Raw genomic sequence first — 15,021 nt, 5'->3', positions numbered from 1 at the left:
TCTACATTCAAGAGAGTTCGTACTAAAATTAGATAATCGAAAACATACTTAAGCTTAAGCTAAGGCTAACGAAAATTAGGTAACATCTCCGTTATTTCGAGGACTTCTTCCACGTAATAAGCAACTCCCAACATCAATAACAACACCCACAATATTTTAATCAATAGCTTCATCAGGCTAGACATTATTAAATTCTCAACATTCCCTATCAAACTCCTTCATAACACTAACTATGGCACCATAACGTATCCATCCTCATACAATGCCTTTACAACATCTTTAATACTATTCATAGCAAGATTATACTCGTTGCATATCAAGAACTATGATTCAAGTCAAGTCATGATTCAAGAATATTACTATTTTCATATTTGCACTCAATATTCTCCTTCCTTCCATAATCCAAGTCTTTTAACCTCTCAATACTTTTAATAACATGAAATAAACATAAAACTCACCTTTGATGATGTAGGAATGGATTTTTGATGAGAATACTCCACTTGGAGAAAACCCTACTTCAACACAAAAGGGTGTCTTGATCTCCACAAACCCTAGTGAGCATTCTTGCACTAGATTCTACTAATTCTTGGTGATTACTCCTTAATTTCCCTTGGATATATGATAATATAATGAGAGAATTTTTCTAGAACCTTCAAGACTTGGAGAGAAAATAAAATCTGAAATTTTGGGGTGTGACTCGTCTATTTATAGCTGGAACTGGAATGTTCCAGATAAGCGGTTCGACGAGCGGGTCGACGGTCACGTCGACGTGTCGACGGTTCATCGACCAGCTTCTGCAGATCAGAAGTTACAGAGCCATATTGACATGGCGATCGACGGCCCTCGACGTGTCTCGTCGATCAGTTTCTGCAGACTAAAATTCTCAGAACATAACACCGTTCATATTGACGGCCCGTCGACATGGTCGACGGTCCGTCGATAATGTCTGGTGTCTGCAGATTTCCCTGAATCTGCTCAGCCTGCGTCGGTTCAATCCGTTCAACTTCTAATCCTGTAATATACCTGGAATACCTGCTAGTACCTCCATACACGGGGTAAAATACTTAGCATCTCAATACTTGGGTACAAATCTCCATTTCGAGGCATACCTGACTAGAAAGCCATAAGTTTTTCCTACCATAAAAATGAGAGGTGTAACATTCTTCCCCCCTTTAAAACATTCATCCTCGAATGTTAAGTTCTCGGGAATCCTACAGAAATTTTGCCAGAGTTTTTCCTGTAATATGGCGCTACCATCCTGTCACAACAGCCCATAACAACATTGCCTCACAGGGCTACAATACAATAGTAAGGAACTATGGCCACACACGACCAAAAGCATAAAAAGAAAGTATACATACCTCATAATGTTGATGTTTCCTTTTGGATCTCTCCCGGGGGTTAAAATAAGTACGGGTACTTAGACTTCATGTTTTCTTCCGCTTCCCAAGTTATTTCTTCTCGATTATTATTCCGCCACATGACCTTAACTAAGGCTACTTCTTTATTTCTAAGCCTCCGTACTTGCCTATATAGTATAGCAATAGGTGCCTCTTCATAAGCCCACTTTTCTGTAATTTGAACATTCCCTACCGGCACAATTCTAGTAGGATCTCCGACACACTTACGGAGCATTGATACGTGAAAGACTGGATGGACTGATTCAAGTTTTGAGGGTAAGTCTAGTTCATATGCTACTCGGCCTATCCTGTGGACAATCTTATAAGGTCCAATGTATCGAGGACTCAATTTTTCCCGTCTTGCCAATATCATCACACCTTTCATCGGTGATACCTTTAAGAATACCCAATCATTAACTTGGAATTCTAAGTCTCGCCGACGGTTGTCCGCATAAGATTTCTGGCGACTTTGCGCTATCACTAGTCGATCTCGGATAACCTTGACCTTCTTCACTGCTTGTTGAATCAACTCAGGGCCTATTAGTTGTACCTCTCCTATTTCAAACCACCCAATTGGGGATCTACACTTCCTTCCATATAGAGCTTCATACGGGGCCATTTGAATACTGGAATGATAGTTGTTGTTGTATGCGAACTCAACGAGAGGTAAGTGGTCATCCCAACTACCCCCAAAATCTAGCACATATGCCCGCAACATGTCCTCCAAGGTCAGAATAGTGCGTTCGGCTTGCCCATCAATTTGTGGATGAAACGCTGTGCTAAGCCTTACCTGAGTACCCAAACCTTCTTGGAAAGACTTTCAAAATTTAGCTGTAAATTATGCTCCTCTGTCAGTAATAATGGACACCGGGACGCCGTGGAGTCGCACAATCTCTTTAAGATACCTTGCATAATCTTCTGCCGAATATGTGGTTCTGACTGGAAGAAAATGGGCTGATTTCGTGAGTCTGTCCACGATCACCCATATGGAATCATACTTGCTTCGGGAAGAAGGTAGCCCTATAATGAAATCCATGTTAATCACTTCCCATTTCCAAGTTGGAATCTCCATAGCTTGCAATAATCCTCCTGGCTTTTGATGTTCGATTTTCACTTATTGGCAGTTTGGACATTGAGCTACAAATTCTGCTATGTCCTTCTTCATTCCGTCCCACCAATACATTAGCTTAAGATCATGATACATCTTTGTCGCCCCTGGGTGAATAGAATACCTAGAGTAATGAGCTTCTTCTAGAATCCGACGACGTAGTCCCGCAACATTTGGAACACATGCTTTGTCTGCAAGATCTAAGAACTCCATCTGTAGAAACTTCAAATGGCGACTTCTCTCCCTCATAAAAGGTATCTCTGTAGTGACTCAACTGAGGGTCGTCATATTGGCGCTCTCTCACCTTCATATCTAAGGATGAAACAGTTGGGTTATGAATACCAATACCGTATTACTCGAATCAATTAGCGAACCCAAAGGTCAAGTTGGTGGAGCTCACGAATTAATTCTTTCTTCTCCGAAGGTACCTCACATAAACTTCCCATTGATTTACGGCTAAGTGCATCAGCTACTACATTCGCTTTTTCGGGGTGGTATAAGATACTTACATTATAATCTTTCAGTAATTCCAACCACTGTCTCTGCCGTAGGTTTAACTCCTTCTGCTTGAAGATATATTGGAGACTCTTGTGATTTGTATAAATGTCAACATGAACGCCATACAAATAGTGTCTCCACATCTTTAGTGCATGAATAAGCGGCGCTCAATTCAAGATCATGGGTCGGATAATTCTTTTCATGTTTTCGCAACTGCCTTGAAGCATAGGCGATGACTTTACCGTGCTGCATCAACACACAACCTAACCCCACACCAGAGGCATCACAATATACAACATAACCGTCTGGTCCTTCTGGGAGTGTCAGAACTGGGGCCGAAGTCAATCTATCGTTCAATTTTTGGAAACTGCGTTCACAAGCATCAGTCCATTGAAATTTCGCTGATTTCTGAGTTAGCTTCGTCAATGGTACTGAAGTAGAGGAAAACCCTTCCACAAATCTTCTATAATAACCTCGCTAATCGTAAAACTACGGACTTTTCGGTGTTGTGGGCTGCAGCCAAGTCTTCACGGCCTTTAATTTTTGAGTATCAACTCGAATGCCGTCTGCTGAGACGATATGGCCCAGAAAGGTCACAGAATTTAGAGAAAACTCGCATTTTGAAAATTTTGCATACAATTCTCGAGTCCGAAGAATTCCAAGGACAATACGTAAATGGTCTGCATGTTCGGCCTCTGTTCGAGAGTACACTAAAATATCATCATGAACACGATTACGAACAGATCTAAAAGAGGCCTGAATACATTATTCATCAAATTCATAAACACTGCCAGGGCATTAGTCAATCCAAATGACATCACCCGAAATTCATAGTGGTCATATCTCGTTCGAAATTTGTTTAGGAATATCTTCTTCTCTAACTCTCACCTGATGATAACCTGACCTCAGATCTATTTTGGAAAACCATTTGGCACCCTGTAGTTGGTCAAACAAATCATCGATCCTTGGAAGCGGATATTTATTCTTTATTATTACCTTGTTCAGCTGCCTATAATCGATGCACATCCGTAGAGAACCATCTTTCTTTCTCACAAATAGGACAGGTGCCTAATAAATCCTTTCTCAAGTAAATATTTCAATTGTGCCTTCAACTCTTTCAATTCTGCAAGATCCATTCGGTAAGGAGGAATAGATGTAGGCTTGGTGTCCGGCAACACATCAATAGCAAAATTAATCTCTCTTTCCGGATATGTCCTAAGTTCGTTCGGAAATACATTCGAAAATTCATTTACTACCAGAATGATTGAAAAGTCGGTGGCTTTGCTTCGGTGTCATGAACTCTGACTAGATGATAAATATAGCCTTGGCGATCATCTTCCTCCGCTCGAGATAGGAAATAAAACCTACCCCAGAGACTTTGTGTTACCTTTCCATTCAAGCACGGGTTCTCCGGAATCGGAATCAACTACTTTCGTTCGCAATCGACATTGGCATAACGCAGGCCAACCAATCCCATGCCTATAATCACGTCAAAATCTAACATTTCTAGCTCAACTAAATCAACTTTAGTCCGACGATCACATATCACAATCACACAATTCTTGTATACTTGTCTAGCTATTACCAGATCACCAACCGAGTGATACCTCAAAAGGTTTTATTGGCTCCTAAGTTTCACCCCAATACGATCGGCAATATAAGCGAGTGATATAAGACAACGTGGAACCCGAATCAATCAACGCATAAACATCATGAGAGAATATAGTCAATATACCCTCGTAACCATATCTCGGGGAAGACTCAAGATCCGACGTCCGCCAGAGCATAAACACGGGCCGAGTGCCACCTCGAATCGGACGCTCCCCCCGCCCCTACCACTGATACCGGAATTTGGGGAATCAGCCCTATCGGGCGCACAGATGAGGAAGAACCAGTTGTTGATCCTGTGGGCTGAACCCCACCTCTATCGTACCTCGAGGGACAATCACACATCAAGTGCCCAGTCTGTCCACAAACATAACAAGCATCTAAACCATGGCGACACGAACCCGAATGTAACTTTTCGCACTGACTACATCGCGGAACCGGTGGTCTCCTCTGACTATAATTACCTCCCAACTGAGAACCCGAAGCTCTCGAGCTCTGGCCCTGTCCTGAATGAATGGAGCGGTCAAATCTCTTTCCTGCAAATCGGGGAGGTGCACTAGTCGCCGACTGGCTCAAATGTCTAGAATATGGCTGCCTCAATCCCCCCATAGTTCTCGCCAAAGCACCACGGAAGCAGACCGCCCCTTACTCGCCCTTCTCTATCAATATCGCGCTCACCCTTTGGCGGATGTGTCGCTCTCTAAGTTCGGGCGCGGGGCCGAATACGGGAAATATACATCCCCTGCAATGAAGTCGAAGCTCTTTAAACAAATGGGCCCCAAGCCACTCACAAACCTATGTACTTTATCTCTCATATCGCCCATCATAGTCGGAGCATACCTAGCCAATGAATTAAAGTGGCGTTACCGTCACACCCCACCTCCGACAGGCCGACGGGCACCCGACCCTTACTTAGGGCCGAGCGAACCCGCAAACTCTCATAATACTCATACCATACCGGGCCCGCAAAGCATAACATAAGCACATAAGGAAAACCCCTTTTTTTTTCGACAAATCAAACACGCTTTTCATCTTTTTCAAATCAAATAAAACCCGTAACCATAACAAATCGGAACACACGAAATTCATAACACAATGCATAATGATACGGCGCTTACATAGCCGCTTACAAACGAACATCTCATACACACGACACGTTCGCAAAGTCTCTAACATGAAACAGACTCTCACAACATAAATATCGACTTTAAAGACTCCGGAGAAAGTGGAGCTCGCCCAATCCACCGGAACATCTCTCGCTAATATCCTCACTCTCATCCGAATACACCGCGTGGCACGAAACGCAACCCCAAGAAAGGGGGTCAAGACGACATATGTACCGAGTATGCAAAGGCACATACAAAAACCAAGATCATAACCGTAGTAGAAGTACGGAAAGTGAGCACAATAACGGTATACCAAAGGCTTTGTATCTCAAACACAAATCGTGTCAAGCCCGCCTGACCGAGTGACATACGCAAATAATCATCATACTCATACCGAAACACATCATAACCCGTCATATGAGATAACATTAACCGATGGGATTTGCCTAAACGTGATGCTGGATTTGCCTAAACCAACGTGGGGAATTTTGCCTCATCATCTTATAATCTGCCCCACCGGTGAACAAACTCATCGTATCATCATACATCATCACATATCATATGCGGTCCAAAGTGGGACCGTAAAACAATATAGGACTTAACGTGGTCGCCAACATATCTGCGCCACAACACAAGATAACACCGTACGTTTTAAATCTCCGTATCCCCATCACACATCATAACGCCAAACACAGCATAACACCAAATATAACGGAACCCGGCCCTCTAGCGAGGAGCTCGGTGAACCGTAACACAGCATAACATCGGAATATATCATAGTGCGCACGATAACATACCTGTTATACCCCGCACTTTCGTACGTCGGGACATTCCGGACTAGTTGCGGAAAGTTAAGGACAAGAGGATTTCGGGAATATGAAGTAAAGATTTTAACCATGACTTATTTCAAAGCGTGAAGTGTTATGATTTCATTGGCATGAGATATTATGGAGTTTGGTATTAAAATTGGATTATGGAGAGTTGGACATCTTATAAGAAATTTAACACACATATAAAAGTTAATTTTGAAACTTGAAATTTCATGAAAAATTAGACCATGTGCGTACGGCCACATGAGGTGTGGGCCATGGCCACATGGACACTTAATATATGTAATATGATGATAATTCACCACATTTTCATCATTCTCATCCCTTGGAAATTTCAAGAAAGTTTGAGAGAGCTCGAGAAGAGCCATTCGCCCCCAACCTAGCCGAGAGAGACCAAGAGAGAGTGATCAAAAAGAATAGTTTTCTCTAGCAAATCTACTCCTTAGAAGATTGCTTAACAACATGGAGGGGTTGTTGAAGTAGTAAGAACAAGAATTAGTTCAAAATAGCCTTCAGCCAACTTGAAGAATCAAGTGAGAGAGGTATGGTTTAATCTTATTTTTCATATGTTATAGATGATTTGTATATGTTGTGGAGTATGGGAATGAATGAAAATCATGGAATATGGAAGTTGAAGTTATGGCCGTATATGTAGGTGTGGCCGTGCACATGTGTGTGTGGTGTAGGAGTGGAGAGCAATTGAATTCAACATGTTTATGTGTTGTTGTGATGTGTAGAAAATGAATGAAACTCATGGAATGTTGTATGTTGTGGAGTGGTAGAATAGGGTACACTTGGTGTGCATGAAATGAATTAATGTTATTTGGTGTTTTGGTTGTTGTCGTCATGCTTTATATGATGTAAAAATGAAGTTTAATGATCCCAAGTGAAGCTAAAACCGTGTGGTCGATTTAAGAATTAATATGGTTTAATGTAGTTCTTGAATTTGTAAGAATAATAATGTTAAGGTATGGTTTGTTGATGTAGTTTATGAATTTGGAAAGAGGAAATGTGTTGTTGAAGTCTAATGTAGTTGATGGATTTCGGGTAAGGTGACTTAGTGTTTGAGTTGTTTTGAATATTGTATGGATCCCTAGGGTGTTCTTAAAATGGATTTGAATGGCTTCGGATTATTATTTGAACATGTAAGCATTGATGTTAGTTTGAATGTACGAAGTTGAATTGAACATAAATGGAGTGTTGTTGGATATTTGGAGAAGAGTTATTAGCATTATAATGTATTTTGAATGAATTGTTAATGTTGTTGAAATGGTTGTTGGTGTTGTTGTTGAAGAATTAGCCGAGTTGAATTCTCGGTTGGATGTTGCATTTTCTCAAAATTCTGCCTTCAAATCTGAGAATTGGGTAATGCTTTGGAATGGAACTTTAAAATATTTATATCTAATGGTTGATATTCGTTGGCATCGTGTAGACTTTGGAGAGCCGAGGCTCGAGTTTGGAGCAAGAAAAGGAACCTTAATAACCTCAATGTAAGGCGTAACTTTCTCTTTTTGGCATGTCTTAGTATCAACTAGGCTATGACCGAGCTTCTAATTCCATTCTTAAGATCCGAGCCTAGACATGTACCTTATTCTTTTTTCAAGACTTACTCTTTAATGTAACCAAACTAAGTTTCTTATGTTTTTAAGAGTTTTGTAAAGCATTTTGTTACAAAAAGGTCCGAACTTCAAACGTCCGTAACTTTTGCATACGAGCTCGGATCGCCCCGAAACATAATAGGTAACTTCATAAGGCATAACTTTCCCCTAACTATCGTAGTCGGGCTCGGATGGGGGTCGGAACCCGTCCGTGGGGCCCGCGGCTTTTCTATGCTACCCTTAATGACTTTTTGGGAAAAACTTATTACTATTTTCGTCTTGACTTCCGCATATGGACTTCTTACTTATTTGATGATTTATGATTATGATTTTATGCATTTGGTTACTCACAACTCTGCTCGTGCTTATGGTCATTACCTCGTTCACCGGATCCCGGGCCGGATATGCTTCGTGTTTCTATGATATATATTCCCGTGTGATGTTGTGTTACGGTTAAAAGCTCCTCTTTGTTTGGCGGGTTCCGTTTGGCGTGATTTGTGTATGGTGTGATGGTTGGCTATGATGTGTTACGGGGATATGTCGGGTTACGGAGATATGAAATCCTTCTCGCGGTGTGATGTCGTGGCGTGGCGCCAACGTGTGCTGGCGACCACTTGCGAATTCTAAGAGCCTATGCAAGATTTGTATTTTAACTACATATTTTGATACGTTGCATATTGCGTCTACTTTTCGTATTTTGTTCCTATGGTTTGATTTCGCACTTTACATGTGTCACATTTTCCGTGCGACCCCGCATTCTTCGGGGGGCCGCGTTTCATGCCGCGCAGGTACGGATAGACGGTCCGTTGATTCGCCGACCCTAGGGCGTCCATAAACCAACGTCGGAGGCTCCTTTCGATCCGAGTTTGCCCCGGTTGGAAGTACAGACATTCCTGTTATTTGTATATATGTTGGTCATGGGTACGGCGGGGCCCTGTCCCGTCATATGCTTTTGTTATGACTCTTAGAGGTCCGTAGACATATATGTGTGGGTTGTGGGCGAGTTCTGTACGGATGTGCTGGTACGATTTGTGTTCTTATGTTTTGCGTATACCTTACCGCCTATGTCCGATATGTATATGTGTATGTATATGTATATGGCTATGCCTTCGACTATGCTCATGCTATTAGTAGGATGATTTGGTTGCTAGGTTCGTACGGGTGCCCAGTTCGGGCACTAGTCACGGCCTACGGGGTTGGGTCGTGACAATACCGGCCCGGGATCCGGTGAAAGAGGTAACACAAAACGCACGATCAGATCGTAAGTAGCCATAATCATACAAATCATCATTTCAAACTCAACCGAATAACCAAAGCGAACTATTGGTTCGAAACCGAAACTTGATAGTCAAATCAAAGTTTTCTTCCGAATCCCCCTTGGGAGTATATCAAACCGAACTTCAAAAACCATAGTTACGTACCAAAATCATGTGCTTAAAAATCCTTATTTCAAACTCAACCGATAAATAAGTAATCATACTCGGGGGTCGGAAAGATAGTCATATTGGTTCTTTTTCAAAAATAGGTCATTATAACCAACATAGAAAAGTCGCGGGACCCACGGACGAGCGTCAACCTAATCCGGGCCCGACTATAAGAATCAAAGTCCTTACTCGTCATAAAATCATTTACGAAGGAATCAAGGCGATCCGAGCTCTTTCTTGAAAGTTACGGTCGTTCGTAGTTTCAAACTCGTTCAGGAACAAATCTCTTTTTGAAAAACAAAATTCTTTTGAAAACAAAACTCTTTTGAAAACCTTAAAAATTTAATCATACAAAAGATATAAGAATCATAACTCAACCGCATTAAGGATACGAATATCAAGAGACGAATGAGAATCGTTTACGAGCTCAAAGCAATCCAATACCGTTCATGAAAGTTACGAACATTTTTAGACGTAAGATCCTTTCAAAGTAAAACCGTTTACACAACTTTTCAAACTCAATCATATCAAAGACATACGAACCACAACCTAACCATACTAAGGATGCCAACATCAAAAGCAAATGCGAATCACAAACATACTCGAAACCTAAGAATCGAGTTACCCCGAGGCACAAATCATGTCATACCTTAATCCGTCTAAGACATGCCAAAAGAAAAGAAGGGTAAGCTTCACATACGGTTTGCTTCCTAAGCTAGTCCAAACGTAAGTCTTGTCTTCTCAAAATCTACAACAACATCAATAGGCATCGAACATCAACCATGAGCGTCAAAGAATTCAATTCCAAGCCATTACTTTTATTTACGTAATTTGGGAAAGACTTCCCCTATAATGCAACAACCCCGAGATTCAACTCGGCCAAATTCAACAACCATGCCAATAACCATATAAACGACATTAATAATCAATCTCAAACGCATTCTAACATTTATAACTCCTTTCTACATAATTCGACGACATTCTTTTATATTCAATTCAACTACATATGTTCGAACAAACATCGACGATCACATGTCCAAGTACTAATCCAAATAATTCAAACAAGATTTCAAGAACACTTCGGACAATTCACAAATTATTCAAATCACCCACTCAACATACAAAATGCCACCGAAGCACTCCAAGTTCAAGAAAACATCAACAACACATTTCTTTTCTTCCAAATTCATAAACCATACTAACAATCCATACTTTAACAACATTAATCCCATAAATTCAAGAAACAATATTAAAATTACATTAGCTTCTCCCACAACCTACAAACGATTCCAACTTCCATTTAAATCATTAAACCATCATTTTCATCATAAAATCCATACAACAACAACCAAAACATACTAAATAAAATTTGTTCATTCTTTGCCAAACAAAACAGTCCATTTTCGGCCACTCCCCTTCAACACACAAATTCCATGATTTTTCATCCATTTCCTCACACTACAACACATTTAAACCATCCATAACATATGAAAAGAGGATTAAAACTTACCTTCTTCACTTAGTTCTTCAACATTTTCTTGTTCCCATGCTCCTCTAATTCCAAATGAAATTATATTCGTGACTATGCGTTGCCGGACTTCGATTGGTACTTCGTTACTTGAAATTTCACTCAAAATTCTCATTTTGAGAGGTATATTTGCTCCCTTTTTTGTGCTGAATTTTTGGAAATTTTTGAACTTTGGCTGAAAAAATGAGATTTTTGTCCCTTAAAACGGAATGCGAAGTCGGTTTCCGTAGCTATAGTACCGTAGCGGTGCCGCGGGAATGTTGTTTCGCGTCGACAGTTCAGTTTGTAACGTCTATAATTCTCTACTCCGATGTCCTATCAATGAACGGTTTGTTGCATTACAAACTAGACTCGACGAACTTCATTTTAGGACTTTGAACCACCTTAAAACTCCACATATACTATGAGATATGTGCCTCCAAAGTTAACTAAAATCCGTCCCGCGTTTCTCAAATTTTCGTCGAACTTATTTTCTTCAATTTGCTCAATCCCGAAATATTCCGAAATTCTCCATACATGATATTTATCACTTATTACACTAATAATGGCCATGTTCCCGTGTTTCAAAATATTCTTTTCCCGATTACGACTTACGAGATCGTAATTCACCTTTTTCTTCGTTGTTACGTACTTTCCATGGCTTGTGCCTTTCAAAACATCCCATTACTACGATGAGGTACATGTCAAACTCATGCTCTGAAAACGCGGGGTATAACAGCTATACTCCCAAGCACTCATATTCCCTTGCTTTAGATTCAGAAACCTATCCGCTCGGGCCCTTCGAACCTCGGGTGGCAAATAATGACGAAGAAAAGCATCCACAAATTCCTGCCAAATAGGGGAAGGTGCATTTTCCTTTCTCGAAGATATCCAATTATTATACCAAAGGACTGCTACATCCCGGAATCTATAAGATGCTAACTCCACAGATTCAGTATCGGAGGCATGGATAATTTTCAATGTTCTCAACGTCTCATCAATAAAACCTTGTGGGTCTTCATCCGGTTTTGACCCGAAAAACTCTGGAGGGTTTAAACTCATAAAATCACGGGCTCTAGCACTAGTCGCCCTGTCACTTGAACCTGTACTCTGCCGCTGTGCCTGAGAGGCAACTAACTGCGTCAACAACTAAATAGCTTCGGTCATTTGTTGACCCGAAGCACCCGGTGAAGGAACCGGAGGTATAGGAGTTGGAACTGAAGCCCCCTCTTGCTCTTCTAAATTAGACGGAGTGTGTGAGGTATTAGATGGAGCCTCATTTTGAGATTCACCTTCTTCTATATTCGTTGGCGGCTCCCTTTCTATCCGTCTTTCTGTCGTAGCCCTACCCTTCGGGGCGGCTGTAGCTTTTCTCTTTGGCGGCATCGCTGAAATCATAAGGCACAATGAGGGAGGAGAAAATCTTATAACGTGGCTCCATAGCACGATCTAGTAAGAAGAAGAATGGTTATTTTTCCTAGATGCCCCGCAGCCTCTTGCTTATAGTGTGGCACGCTTCACACCTGTAAACAAGACTCTACTGGACACGGCTCGTAGACATACCCTATCACGGAACTGCTCTGATATCACTTTTGTCACGACCCGCCTACGGGCCAGAACGGGTACCCGGAACTGACTACCGAGCACCACTCATGCTGATCATCATACTCATCTTAAATGCATTTACTATTCTCAACACAACTGGCCATAAGGAAACCTTTATCACCTCCAAAAACATATCTACAATCATATGCATAAGGCCCTCGGGCTATCAAAATAATATACAAATACACAATGTGATCATCTGGGACATCTACTACCGACACCTATGATCTACGAGCCTCTACTAGCTAGAGTACTAACATTAAGGACGGGACAGGACCCCGTCGTGCCCAAATATATATACACAAAAGAATGTACCACAAATAGCACCTCCGGAATAATGGAGTGCTCCTATGAACCTGGGTCACCTCCCTGTCTACCTGTGGGCATGAACACAGCGTCCACAAAAGAAAGGACGTCAGTACGATAAATGTACTGAGTATGTAAGGCATGAATAACACTAACATAATAAAGAGATCATAAAACATGAGATGAGGATATAACCTGCTTAGCATCTCAATACTCGGGTACAAATCTCCATTTCGAGGCATACCTGACTAGAAAGCCATAAGTTTTTCCTACCATAAAAATGAGAGGTGTAACAGTTTTCTTATAGATCACAAAAAGCCCCTCTCGTGATACATCGTGGAAGTCATTTCCAGTAGAACATTTGCATACATATAGCAAGGCACAATGTTTGGCCTTTCATGTTTGCTATGTTATTAATTTCAGGAGATCTTTGGTGTGTCATGTTTCATATGTCTTGGTAATTCAGGAGATACGTTATCGCTCTTCAACATCAGCCAACAAGTTTTGACTTGGATGGCGGGAGCCATATCATCAAAACAATGAATTAAGAAGAAACCAACAACAAAAATACGTTCGACTTCTTATCCCGTCTTTTTATTTGTTAATTATCCACCTTTTGTGATTTTGGTGACTTTGATTTCTAAAATGGTTATCATAGATTTGTTTGGGATGACCTCCTAATATATATTGTGTTTTATGTGAATGTTATAATACATATAACATAAGTTTGAAAGTTACAGTGGTTATTCTTCCGCTAAAATGCAAATTACTTGACGTACATAGATGTTACACGTATGAAATCAGTGAGAAGTTAGTTTCCAGCAGTGGCATGATATAAATATACCATTTGAAAGAATCGTGTATTGGCTTTTAGAGACCAGATGAAATAAAATGTGAGACTTTTACTTAAAACATTATTATGATTTCATTAAAAATTGAAGACATAAATTTGATATCTCTTGTGATGAGGAAAATACTATATTTAATTTTGAATTCTTTGGGTTCCACATTGATGCTTATTGCAATATAATATGTTAACTGTTCCTATTTTAGATGTTCTCATTAAGGCTAGCGTATGCATGTCACCTTCTGAATTACAAACTATGTTAAATTGTGCTCCTATATATACTCTTCTGTATAAATAATATATATTGAAATTTATATATATGCTTCTACATAAAATGTGGGGGTCGACTATATTTTCTGCAAATTATTTAGAACCATAAAGCTTTGTGTCAAAAAATGATTACTGATTAACCTTATGTGTCTCGTGTTATAGTAGAGCCAAACAACAACTTAAAAGGTTAAACTTCGGTAGAATATTTATGTTCAGTGTAAGTATATGGGTGATAGATCTTTTGACGTATGTTATTTGGCATTGTTTCTTTAGAAGAAACATATGTCCTTTAGTCAACATCCTGCTTATAGGGAGGTTTCCAGAGCTAGTGGTACGTAGTGTAGATGGTAGGCGTTCATCAAAACTCAATAACTTTGGTTTAAACTTTATATTTGCCTAAACGTTCATTTAATTTGTATTAACTATAAATTTAGAACCCAATAACTCAAAAGGGCTAGCTAGAATCCAAAACCTGCCACTAAAAGTTTGATGCGGTAAAGGAGTTACTATCCGACTTAAGTATTTATTTGCAAAGTTTAGTGTTTGTTTAGAACGAAGTCTCAAAATTTTGTTTGTTTGAAATAGACTTTTATTTGAAAATTCGTACTTTTTCCTTACAAAACTAATATTACATCCAATGTAAGTGTATTTTGTACCTAACTTCTAATAGGTTACTTGGATTACTTAGTCACACAATTGTAATACTTCTGCTTTTTACTAATAAGAATTAATTCTTGAACTTATCAATACATACTTATGATTGTACGCTATGAGAGTGCAAAATTAGGTCCATCGATTAAAACTTGATCTTGTTTGCGTAACTGCGAGCCGAATTTTATTTTTTCTAATTAAAATAGTGATATACAAAGATGATTCACTTCAGAATTTGATTGTCATCTTGAACTCGGTTCTGA

This window comes from Lycium ferocissimum, chromosome 2, assembly GCF_029784015.1.
Source record: "Lycium ferocissimum isolate CSIRO_LF1 chromosome 2, AGI_CSIRO_Lferr_CH_V1, whole genome shotgun sequence".
Taxonomy (NCBI): Eukaryota; Viridiplantae; Streptophyta; class Magnoliopsida; order Solanales; family Solanaceae; genus Lycium; species Lycium ferocissimum.
This window is presented reverse-complemented; position numbering follows the sequence as displayed.